This window comes from Tachypleus tridentatus, chromosome 1, assembly GCF_004210375.1.
Source record: "Tachypleus tridentatus isolate NWPU-2018 chromosome 1, ASM421037v1, whole genome shotgun sequence".
Classification (NCBI taxonomy): domain Eukaryota; kingdom Metazoa; phylum Arthropoda; class Merostomata; order Xiphosura; family Limulidae; genus Tachypleus; species Tachypleus tridentatus.
Genome location: NC_134825.1, coordinates 146,627,435 through 146,639,600, shown reverse-complemented (window position 1 = coordinate 146,639,600; position 12,166 = coordinate 146,627,435). Strand labels below are relative to the sequence as shown.

The 12,166-nt window shown below is 33.1% G+C and overlaps 1 protein-coding gene across 5 annotated transcripts in view; it reads left to right on the top strand.

Annotated features, from left to right (window-relative positions):
• The first annotated feature begins 405 nt into the window (after positions 1–405).
• Positions 406–12,166, top strand: part of LOC143226274 (ras-specific guanine nucleotide-releasing factor RalGPS2-like) — an 88,381-nt gene continuing 76,620 nt past the window's right edge. For 4 of the 5 annotated variants that reach the window (XM_076457064.1, XM_076457057.1, XM_076457046.1 and 1 more), the window contains exon 1: positions 445–659. The gene's annotated coding sequence lies outside the window, so the exon portion shown is untranslated. Of the gene's footprint in view, positions 660–12,166 lie in introns of all 5 variants that reach the window. The other variant, XM_076457036.1, reaches the window with a different exon arrangement.

Genomic DNA, 12,166 nt, shown 5'->3' with positions numbered 1-12,166 from the left:
TGTGTTAGTGAGATTCCATACATACTATATTATTATCACTACACATTTAAAATAATCATCTTTAACCTATTTGATCCAGCTCTTGCTTTTACACAGCATTGTTTGTGTTGTAAGTTACTACGGTACATACATAGAAATACATTTAACAGTTAGGACGCAAATATATACATCTTGTTTAAATACACTAGACAAAAGAGGCTAAACCAAATGGCCATATTAGTTCGTAACATTATTTTTTTTAAAGTGAAAAATGCACTTAAATGCACATAAACGTTTAAGTGAATGTGTTACATATATCCGAGAGAAATTTCTCCCCACTTTTATTTATTTTATTTTCCGGTTTTTTTATTTCAAGAAATTATTCCGCTCCTTCTTTTCACACAGTTCCCCACATTAGATAATGAATTCGTCTACAAGTTATCTCACATGTTACCATGACTTTCTTTGTTGTTTTTGCCATCACGTGCTGTTAGTATTTTCTGCTCTGCGTTGGGGTTGTATTCGAAGGTTCTGTGAATGTAAGTGAATGCATCGTTGATAATATTGTGAAACGTAACGAAATCATGTAAAAACCTCATATTAAGTTTAGGTATTGTGTGCAGGAAAGGCTGAATTATTTTTTATTTGGCAAGTACAGACGATGGAATTAAAGAAATGAGGTAGGGAGTATTGTGTGTTCTTGAGTTATACGACATTGTACATGTACAGTGTAGTTTAAATTACATATATAATCATAAGTAATTAATGTAAGTTTAAAGCTCTTTTCAGCGGCTCTAAGTACTACAGTTGAAGATAGTTATAATACGTACATGTATGTTACGAGTGATTTATTTGCAAATTAGTTCTTTCCACATTTGTTATTATTTTTTTCAACACATTTCAGTATCGCAAGTTTATGGTAACATCTAGAACACAGCCAGCAACCTAACTTCAAAAGATTACACAACTTTTATTTCAGACATATTATCACGTACATTTGTTTATATTATACATAATGTACTTGTTATCTGTTGTAATACTTGAAGTTAGTTTGTTCTTTTATTGACGTAGCGTTTCTAAGTCGTTCATAATTTATCTTTCATTAGTTTCAAGTTCTCGTATTTTATAAGTTTAGTTTTCTTGTCATATCTACACTTTTTTTTCCTTTTTTCGCTTCCTTAATTTAAGCATACTATTTACGCCCTTAGCAGCATGCGAGGACTCGTCAACTGTGAGTTATGTTGCATTTTAAGATTTATAATATAAAAACATAGAAATATTATATAATATTAATAAGCACTTGTCAGTGAAATACTGTATAGTAATCTGTGAAGCACACTATATTTGCTGTAATAAGGCGGCGAATTTTAGCCTTAAAAGTAAGTAACAAGTAATTATTGCATTTGGCCAATTTATAGGAAAAAATGCAGCCATGGGTAAAACAGAAAAAAATATTAAGACGATTGAGCACAAATTTGCCTCTGTTACCAACAGAAAATAGTCACTTCAAAGTTAGTGCTTTAATTAGATATTAAATAAAGTATAGTAAAGCGTAATGACTAGATTCCAGTAAAGTTCGTTTTGTTTTTATCTTGCACACTTCGTAATTTTCTGTTGTTTTTTTCTAATTTCCTGCCTGTATTATTTTATGCACGCTATATATTTAAGTATCTATGAGATTATTCAAACTTAATTGTATGAGATCTTCGCTAGTGTTTTGTCACATAAGTCAGCTGTTTTGACGTAGCATGTTTGGCATTATTTATTTTTCCAGAATGTTCTTTTCACCCACGTATTTATTAAGCTATAAGAGACCAAAAATGTAAAACGTTCAGAAACTGTAATAATGCTACCAAATAGCCACGTAAAAGTAAAGTTAATAAAAAATCCGATAAAAATATCAAAATATTCTTAAAAGCCATTGTTATATTACACTAAAATAGTTAAACTTGTAACTAACCTTCCTCTTATGTAAATTGTGACCCATTTGTTTGGTTTATGAAATCCTTTAAATCGTTTCGGATACTCTTTTTAACTTAGTATTCCATAGTTTGTATCACTTTGCTAGTGACAAGTTTTTAGAAATACATCTTTGCATTTAATTGGTATAATTGGTTTATTTACGACAAACAAGCAGTTGGATACATAAACAAAACAATGGAATTTAACACGGTGGGAATAGCAATTATAAATGTTGTATATAAAGTGTAAAAAAAGGAAGGGTACATGTATATATGTAGACTTACATCGTTAATGCTATTGAAATACAAGTGCTTTGACACCGATCACTAAGACAGAAATATTATCAGTTAGAATGTCACTTATATTGTACGTAAGTATAAAGTGTAGTCGTGATCAGACTCAAAATAATTATCGAAAAAAATAGTTTTAGATTATACCATATAAAACCAAACGTAGCCACAAAAGGAATTTACAACAAAACCATTAATATAACATAAAAGACGTTTGTCGAGTGTATGCAATAGTTTTGTTTGGAATATCAAACTACTCGAAGATTGAAAGGTTTTAGAGATCTCTTAAACATGTGATTGTATCAGTGTAAAATTGTGAATTTGTCTGGAATAATTTTACTAATACCTCAAAACAAATGAAAAGGTTTTTACTGACAAAAAAACAGTAATACCTTTCATTTATTGAATGTTTTTTTTCCGTTAGTTCATTACACATTTTAAAAAAAATACTTTGTCCTTTATTGATGTAAACTGTTATAAAACGCATGCGCAGTAAAGCTTGGTTAATTTGATGTAAAGGAAGGTAAACAGTTCAAGTATTACAAATTCATAATATTTTATTCCGTCATAGATATTTCACACTACTTTGTTTTCTGTGAAATTAGTATGTAAATATGGGGATAAGTGTGATTTATCAAGAGGTCTAGTGGTTTACATACTTTCGTATTCAAATACCTACATTCTGTCAGTGTTTAACACAAAAAGGTAGTTACCGTTTGTAAGTCATAATTATCTGTGAATACATATCTTATAACTTTCCACGAGAAGTTTTTTACAAAATTAAATTCCTGTAAAATACATTTTGTACATTTTTTTGCATTAAAACTGTGATAAGTACCAATAGAAATATCTCTGATACGTTTATATTGGGATAAAAAAATCTCAATTTTTACAAGCCCAGCTGTAGTACAATGTCTTATAGGCGTAACTAGTAATTTTAGTAACTGCCATCCAGTTTGAAATGATGCTGATTTAAATGTATGCAGATGATCTGCCATAACCAGAAAACGTCAAGGCTAAATTCCGAAAAGGCCCGGCATGGCCAGGTGGTTAAGGCACTTGACTTGTAATCCGAGGGTCGTGGTTTCGAATCCCCGTCACACCAAACATGCTCGCCTTTTCAGGTGTGGGGTCGTTATAATGTGACGTTCAATTCTGTCATTCGGTGATAAAATAGTAGCCCAAGAGATGGCGATGGATGGTGATGACTAACTGCCTTTCCTTTAGTCTTACACTGCTAAATTAGGGACGGCTAGCGCAGATAGCCCTCGTGTAGCTTTGCGCGAAATTCAACACAAACCAGACATTATTATGTATAATAAAAGTAAAATGTTTTGTGGGAATAGAATAAAAAAACGTCTGCTAAATATTAAATGCCACATCCAAAAGAACAAATAACAAAACTGGTTTGGTGTATAATATTTTTAACGTATTTACTAAACATTCTCATATACTCTCAGCGTGTCAGACAACGTAATTTTTAAGCACTGGGCTTAATAGCATGTTCCTTATTTGTCTTTGATTTTAGAGCAAAACCACTTACGGAATTGAGCTCAGATATTACCGTTGTAAATCCGTAAACTTGCCGTGTTTTTTTTAATGTGAAAAATTATTTGGAATGCAACTTGTAATAAGATATTAATATATTCAAATTATAATTTAACAATATGCTTATTATTAAATCCGATACTGAAATATTGACTACATACTCTGGTAAGTTCGAGTTTGGATTACTACAAACATTCAAGTAAACGATACGCTGAAGTATTTATACGAAATAAAGAATATTGTTAAGGTCTGTTAGGGCACTGAAACATGAAGATAAACTATGAATTACTAACTTTATATGAATAAATTATAATCAAAGACACGGTGTATTCCAGAGCATTATAAAGTAATACAATTTTTTTTTCCAACGTATTTCTACAGATTCTTAGATTGTTGTGGTACTTTGGCCTCGATTAATGATATTTTATGGAAATTAGTTCGAAGCCTTTTACTTGTATGTGCAATTTTGTTACTAATATGTTCGTATATTTATACAACCTGTGTCACAGGTTTTGTCTTATTTTGTAAATGAGAAAACGTAAGTAGATGTTAATGGATTTGTGTGTGTGTGGATTTGCTTGTCTACATTTTTTACAAAAATAGCAAATGTTATATGTTTGTTGTATTAACTGTCAACGTGACATGACGTTTTGGAACAACATGGGGCTTATTGGTCCATCTCTGCTGTTCCATCCTCTAAAATAAATTTAATTATTTAAAAACATATAAATAAAAAAAATATTAAAACCAGCCCTTATCATTCACATGCTTATTAAGCTTTTCTTTAAACTTGTCAACCACCCTGTTATCAAAATGAAACTGTCTTAAATGAAGATTTTTACCCTTCCGAAATTTATATTTGTGTTCACTAGTCCTACTAGTTTTAATATGAAAAGTAGATGATACATCAACACTATCAATTCCCTTTGTAACCTAAAACATCTCAATCAGATCCTTTCTAACTCTTCTTCTTCAAGAGAAAACAGAGATATCACCCTCTACTCGTGTGACAACCCCTCCTTCTCGGACACTATTCTGGTAACCCTTCTCTCTCAACCCTTTCCAACAGTTAGTTGTTTTTCCTGAGCTGAGGAGCTCAAGACTGAAAACAATAGTCCAAGTTCTGCAACAGTGTTGTAGTATTGCTCGTTGTTTTGTATTTCCATTATTTGAACGATAATAGGCAAAAGTGACGTAGACTTACTTTACCCTGTATTGGCATGAACCACATCTAAGAGTAGTGTTAATTTGTTTTATCTGCCAGAATATCAATATCTCCATTTATATGTTTTCATGATTGTCCTTCATAACGTTTTTGTTATAGTATCACATAAAGTTATAAAAGTCGAGGTTCAAATAAAGGAATTTTGAATTAATTACAAGTGAACCAAAAAGAAAAAAAGATTAGGGTAACTAGTACGAAATGAATCTCCGACGTCTTTATCCACAGTCGTGAAAAATTTTAAATCGCCCCTATAAGGGTGAAAGTTCATTTCCCCCAACTCTCTCTCTCTCTGTCTAGACATATTCCTGTTGATTTTATCAAGTGTTCCCAAAATAAGCACATCGGCAAGTTGGATTAAAACTATCGTAATAACTATCTCATTAGACGTATAAGTTAATATAAAACTTCTTCTGTTATTTTTTACTGATGTTACTTTTATTGGAATGATGAATGGTCTTACTTTTTATAATTTTAGACATATTCGAATGTTAGTTTTTAATTCCACTTAAAGTAGATAAAAATATTTTTAGTAAAGTACAAAAATTATAGTTAAATGCGCACATAGCTCGTCATTAGGTTTAGTAATACATGTGACTTGTATAAAGTGTAAACAAAGTAAAATTATGTTACAATCGTATTTCATGATCATGGATGGGGGGCGTGGTGAAAATTAGTTTAAAAAATAGGCAGTTTGTTTTTGTCACTGGTGCTGCTTTTTCGTATCTAACATTAGCTTATTCAACCATAAATCTACACAAGGTGCTATCTGTGCTCAACATGAGTATCAAAACCTTATTTTTAACTATGTAAGTTCTCTGACATGCCGCTAAGCCACTGTATAAACAGAAATATACAGTTGAAGTTAAATATTAAATATTTCCAAATTTTTGTACGGAGGGAGATATGAGTTGTATTATCACAAATATTTTTACGTCTTGCTAATAAATAAAAAGTTATTTTATAAACTCTTAAATTTTACACACACAGAAATATATTTTTACACATCTAATAAATTTTCAGGTAATTAACGATAAAGGTAAATCCCACATCTTCGGTTATAAGACTTTTTTTTTTTTTAGTCTGGTTCTAGTCAGGTCTTAATGTGTGCTAAACCCAAAAATTGTTTAAAACTGTTGTTTCTCTTGAGTGAAGATATTCATTAATTAAATATTTTGAATAACTAAAGAAAGGTTGTGAGTTAATGTTGGAAAACACATGCTTTTGTGCTCGGATGTCAAAAAAAGATTTTATCTTGTAAATAAATTGCAGTTGTTAGAGGTACATAATATGTGAGAAATAGTTGGTCCATTTTTCATGTACAAAGTCAACTTTACCCCGGAATTGTGAAACTCGCGCTCTTTTGCTGTATCCCTGATATTTGTATTCAACTTATGCATGCTCATGCACTATATGCATTTTCGTATACGATCTTCGATAATGTGAACATACACTGCTGGCCAAAATCTTAAGGCCAATGAACATAAAAAATATGCATTTTGCGTTGTTAGACTCGAACACTAAATTGAGTAGTGCTTCGAAAAATAAAAATAAAACTTTTTTAGCATTTAATGGGAAAATGTGAATATTATAAAATTAGCCTAAATACAAGCCGGTCAAAAGTTCAAGACCATACTGAAACGAAGCGTTAATCGGTAAACACGTAACGAAATTTAATCACTTGTATTCAGGCATTAGCGTTGTCAACATCTACTGACATCTTCTGTGTTATTGGGTAAAAACATGGAAAAGGTTAAAAAGTTGACAGAGTTTGAATGTGGCAGAATTGTCGAGCTGCAAAAGCAAGGTCTCTCTCAACGTGTCATCGCTGATGAGATTGGGCGTAGTAAAACTGCTGTTGTAAATTTCCTAAAAGGCCCTGAGGGATACGGAATGATAATTTCAAATGGTCGGCCCAAGAAAATTTCGCCGGCGTTGTCTGGCAAGACACCAGCCGATCGTCGAACCATATTAAGCCCTTACCGACGCAGAATGCAGCTCAAGAACAATAAGACGGTATCTACGAGAGAAAGACTTTAAAAACCGTAAACGTCTTTAAAGGCCACGCCTCCTTCCACACCACGACACAGTTCGGTTAAACTTTGCTGAGAAGCACCAAACGTGGGATGTGATGAGAAAAAAATTAACCTGGATGGTCCAGATGACTTTCAACCAACGTTACTGGTATGATAAGAATATCCAACCGGAGACATTTTATTCACGACTCAGTGGAGGAGGTTCCATCGTGCTTTCTCCTTTCATGGAACAATGGAGCTTTAGGTTATACAGGGGCGTCAAACAGCAGCTGGCTACATAGGGCATGTTGGAGAGAGCATCTTTATTGACTAAAGGCCCTCGCTTGTGTGGAAATGACTGGATCTTTCAGCAGGACAACGCTGCAATCCACAATGCCCGCAGGACAAAGGACTTTTTCACGGCGAATAACGTGATTATTTTGGGACATCCAGCCCGAACTGAACCCCATTGAAAATGTTTGGGGGTGGATGGCAAGGGAAGTCTATGGAAATGGACGTCAATTCCAAACAGTGCATGATCTTCGCAAAGCCATCTTCACCACTTGGAATAACATTCCAGCCAGCCTTCTGCAAATGCTTATATCGACCATGCCAAAGCGAATGTTTGAAGTTATTCGCAATGATGGCCGTGCAACTCACTACTGAGATCTCTTGTTGAGCATTTCCTACCGTGTTTTGGACTTCTTAAACTTTTAACCAGCTAGTATTTAGGCTAATTTCATAGTGCTCACATTTTCCCTATTAAATGCTATTTTTTTTCCCCCTTTTCTTATTTTCATCTTTCAATGCTCTACTCAAATAAGTCGTTGAGTCTAACAACGCAAAATGCATACATTTTTATTTATGTTCATTGGCCTTAAGATTTTGGTCAGCAGTGTATTTATACTCGAAATTAATAATCTTCGCGTAGAGCAGTAGAAATTACGTCAGATATTCTAATCGATCAGTTCTTACGTTAACAAATTCTCACGTACTCTGATAACCTGTAGATAAGAATATTAATTGCTCTAAACTAAAAGTTCTAACGAATGAGTGGTGTATGGTTAATTTGAAAATTTCTCACTTTACTAAGTTGAAGAAAAGAACGAACAAAGTGTGAACATTTTGTAAAACACTTTATTTTCTTGTGTAACAAAAATACGTATCTATCGTGGGCTAGACAAGAGCACGCTGCTGCTCTCTAGTTTGTGATAATTTATATTTAAGGAAGAGGTGTACAAGACTTAGACGACTAACAGTTATCAAATCAGGATATTTTTCAAGAGTCAAGAATGCACTTGACACTCACATAACTAAAAATAAGAATGACACAACCTCCAAGTATCCCTAAACCCTCTACATGACCGATTTCACAAGAGAATAATTTGGTGGAAGACTTAAGGAGTTTTTCATGACCTCTTCCTTGGGAGAGATCAGTAACACTAAAGTGGAATGACCTTTAATGTTCGACTAACAGAAGAATACGGTCACAACATTTCATATAGAGCCATAACTGTACAATTATCATAATATGCACAACAGTGTTCAACTTTATGAACTAAACGAGGAATGAATACTTGGTATTTTTCCAAATACCACATAGCAAGAAATCAGTGTGGACTAAAGCAAGTGACATCTGGTATTCGACAGAATAAACATTAAAGGTTTTATTGGGTGTTTATCGATGGCTCTGCGTGAGGAAAGAGGCACTAAAGATTTAGTGTAGATTGGAATGCAGTGACCAAAAGTATGATTCGATAAACTAAACTTGTAAATTAGATGATAATGAATTTCCGTAAGAAAAAAAAATGTTGCCGAATTTTTCGAGTTATAAGTATTAAATATTAAACATTCGGCATGTGAAATGGTGAGCTAAATGTGTATTATACTATGTGAATAATAATTAGTTGATTACTTATTTTAAAAATCTTAAATAAGTGTCTCACTGTTTTTCGTATTTTTTACAAACTATGGTCAGAATGGTTATAGTATGTAGTTTCTTCTTAGTTATTTTTGTAGGTACAAGAAAACTAAACGAGAAGTCGCATATATGTATTCATAAAATCTTAAGTATTACGTATTTTACAACTCGGAACCTCTTTCTGTGATAATGTTTAATTCAAGTCTGAAAGTTTCAAGGAATCCTGCATACTCTCTTCTCTCTTGTCACATTTGCGTTGGCAAACCTTGGTCATTCTTTGGATTTTAAATCATTAAAGGTCCTGCTGGATAAGCTCATGACTTACAACCTAACCCTGGATAATTATATATACTGTTTGTAATTTTCATTAATTTCAACAGTTTCATATTGTTTAATAATACTGTTTGTTTGTTTTCTTTTCTCCTCCACTTTTTTTTCTTCATATCATTGAACTATACAAGTAATTTAAATGATACTGTTTTATCATTTCTTTCCAAGACTGGTTGAAGGATATTAACATCCATGGCTATCATCACCTTGCATTATCTTTCATGTGTATAGGAAATGTGTTTTAGTTTCCCAAATAACTAGTTCAATTAATGTATCAGGTAAGAATGTCCATCTACGTAATATAGACAATATGGTAGTAAGTAAAGTAGCACACGTGTAATAGATGAGCATATCTTATTTTGTTTGGAGAGTTACACAGCCTTTCTAATAAATAACATAAATTGCTTACATATTTTTTGCGAATACGTAATAAATGACATCAGGCATATTTAATCTTATCGTTAGGCTGATATTTCTCTTCTTGGTGATACTATGACGCAAAGACATAATTAGAACCCAGTGTGTGATTTTGATTTTGTTTTGCAAAGCTGAATATAAGTGGGTTATCGTAACATTTGACATATTCTCGTGGATAACATCAATATTTTTATAACGAGTGAGTTGTATATATGTATGATTTAATAACTTTTGTTCATTCAGTAAGTCTAAGAATCAAAAGCAAGTCATCAAGAGTAGCTAGCTGTGGTTTAATAAATGCAACGAACTCGGTAACAATCCACGTGGCCCGGCATGGCCAGGTGGGTTAAGGCGTTCGACTCGTAATCCGAGGGTCGCGGGTTTGAATCCCCATCGCACCAAAACATGCTTGCCCTTTCAGCCGCGGGAGCGTTATAATGTTACGGTCAATCCCAATATTCGTTGGTAAAAGAGTAGCCCAAGAATTGGCGGTTGGTGGTGATAACTAGCTGCCTTCCCTCTAGTCTTACACTGCTTAATTAGGGACGACTAGCGCAGATAGGCCTCGAGTAGCTTTGCGTGAAATTCAAAAAACAAACAAAACATTCCACATTTGCTATGTTTTAATACATGCACAAATTTTCTCGTTTAATTTTTACAGGCGTAAGTAGCTATGTTTTGAACCTTAAATCGGAAAGCCACACGCTAGTACATTGGTAAGTCTACGGATTTACAACGCTAAAATCAGGGGTTCGATTCCCTTCGGTAAGCTCAGCAGATAGCCCGTTGTGGCTTTGCTGTAAGAAAAACACACACTCAAATCGGAAAAGATCTCATCATTGAATCATTTAGCTCGATCTGTATGTATGTTTAATTAAGAAACTATTCTGTGCTTAAACCTTTTGGATCAAAACAAACTCAAAATGTATTTACTTGTTTATCTGTCTACGTAGATATATTAATAGATTATTTTGTTATTGTGCTCTCTAAGATGACGTAATGCAGTTAAAAATCACGTGGTATTTCATGTTAGGCATTATTAGTATGTGGGTAAACCTACGCCACACGATTAGAGACTCGAGGATTTGCTGGAAGGATTGTTAATATGAGAACAAGTTTAATGATCAAACTAAAATATTCTTTATTCTCGCGCGTTGAAGCTTACATTTTCATAAAACTTCTCGGCTCTGAAGAACAAACTGAGGCTGAAATTTAAGAAACCTTTGCTTAATAGCATTAGATATACAATTATCTACAGTTCAATTAATAACAATAAAAAACAAAACCTGTAAATGAAAAGTCTTGCTATACCTGGGCAACAGTTATAACTATACAAGAATCTTGTAATGAGAAAGTACTGTAATACGTAGACCTGAAAATTGACCACTCCCTGTAAAATGCGCACAAAGTACAACGAAGGAGCTCCGAACTGAACTCTGATATTGAGGTTAAGTCTTGGTGTGTCTGACGACATGTACAGAAACCAAACATTAAAATACTGTAGCACTAATTTCGCTAGTTGTATAAGGAAGGGAAAAAAAAAAGACAAAATTACTATACAGTTTACAACCTCGTATAAATATAATTAATTATTCCAAAGTGTTACTATTTTCTATCTGTGCTGCATTGTGTTGAACTGAAACAAAAACTAAACACAAGTGTAAAGGAATGGTCGTTTTGAAAGTAATTGTAAATTGTAACGACTGTTAAGCCGTATGTGTACATAAATTGCATCTGTATAGAAACAGTTTGTATATTAAATATTTTTTTTTCCATTTAACACTGATAACATATATTTTTCAATAATTTATATCACTAACTGAAAAGTTAGATTATACATAGTTTTAAACCATCATGACACCAGTAGCTTAAAAATCAATTTTACAGCCGCTTGTTTTGTATCTTATGTGATCTTCCAACATATTCAGAATGTGAAAAGATACAACGGTTTGAAATATATTTTATTATTCCACTTCCATTATCCCTGCGGATCACCGGTAACTTTGTGGACTTGCAACGGATTTCGATTCCTCGCGGTTCGCGGTGTGTAGTTTTAGGCTAACCAACTTCCATAAACTTGTGCACCAACATATTTTATTTCGCAGTGTGTAGTTTTAGGCTAACCAACTTCCATAAACTTGTGCACCAACATATTTTATTTTGCAGTGTGTAGTTTTAGGCTAACCAACTTCCATAAACTTGTGCACCAACATATTTTATTTCGCGGTGTGTAGTTTTAGGCTAACCAACTTCCATAAACTTGTGCACCAACATATTTTATTTCGCGGTGTGTAGTTTTAGGCTAACCAACTTCCATAAACTTGTGCACTAACATATTTTATGGAATTACTAACCATGTTCCGTAGAGAGTCGAAAAAGGCGTATTTATAATAAATAATAAAAACAAGTGCATATTAGGATAAAAAATTAAGATTTAAACATTTTCATTTGTAAAATATATGCTGTGTTCAAAAGGAGAACA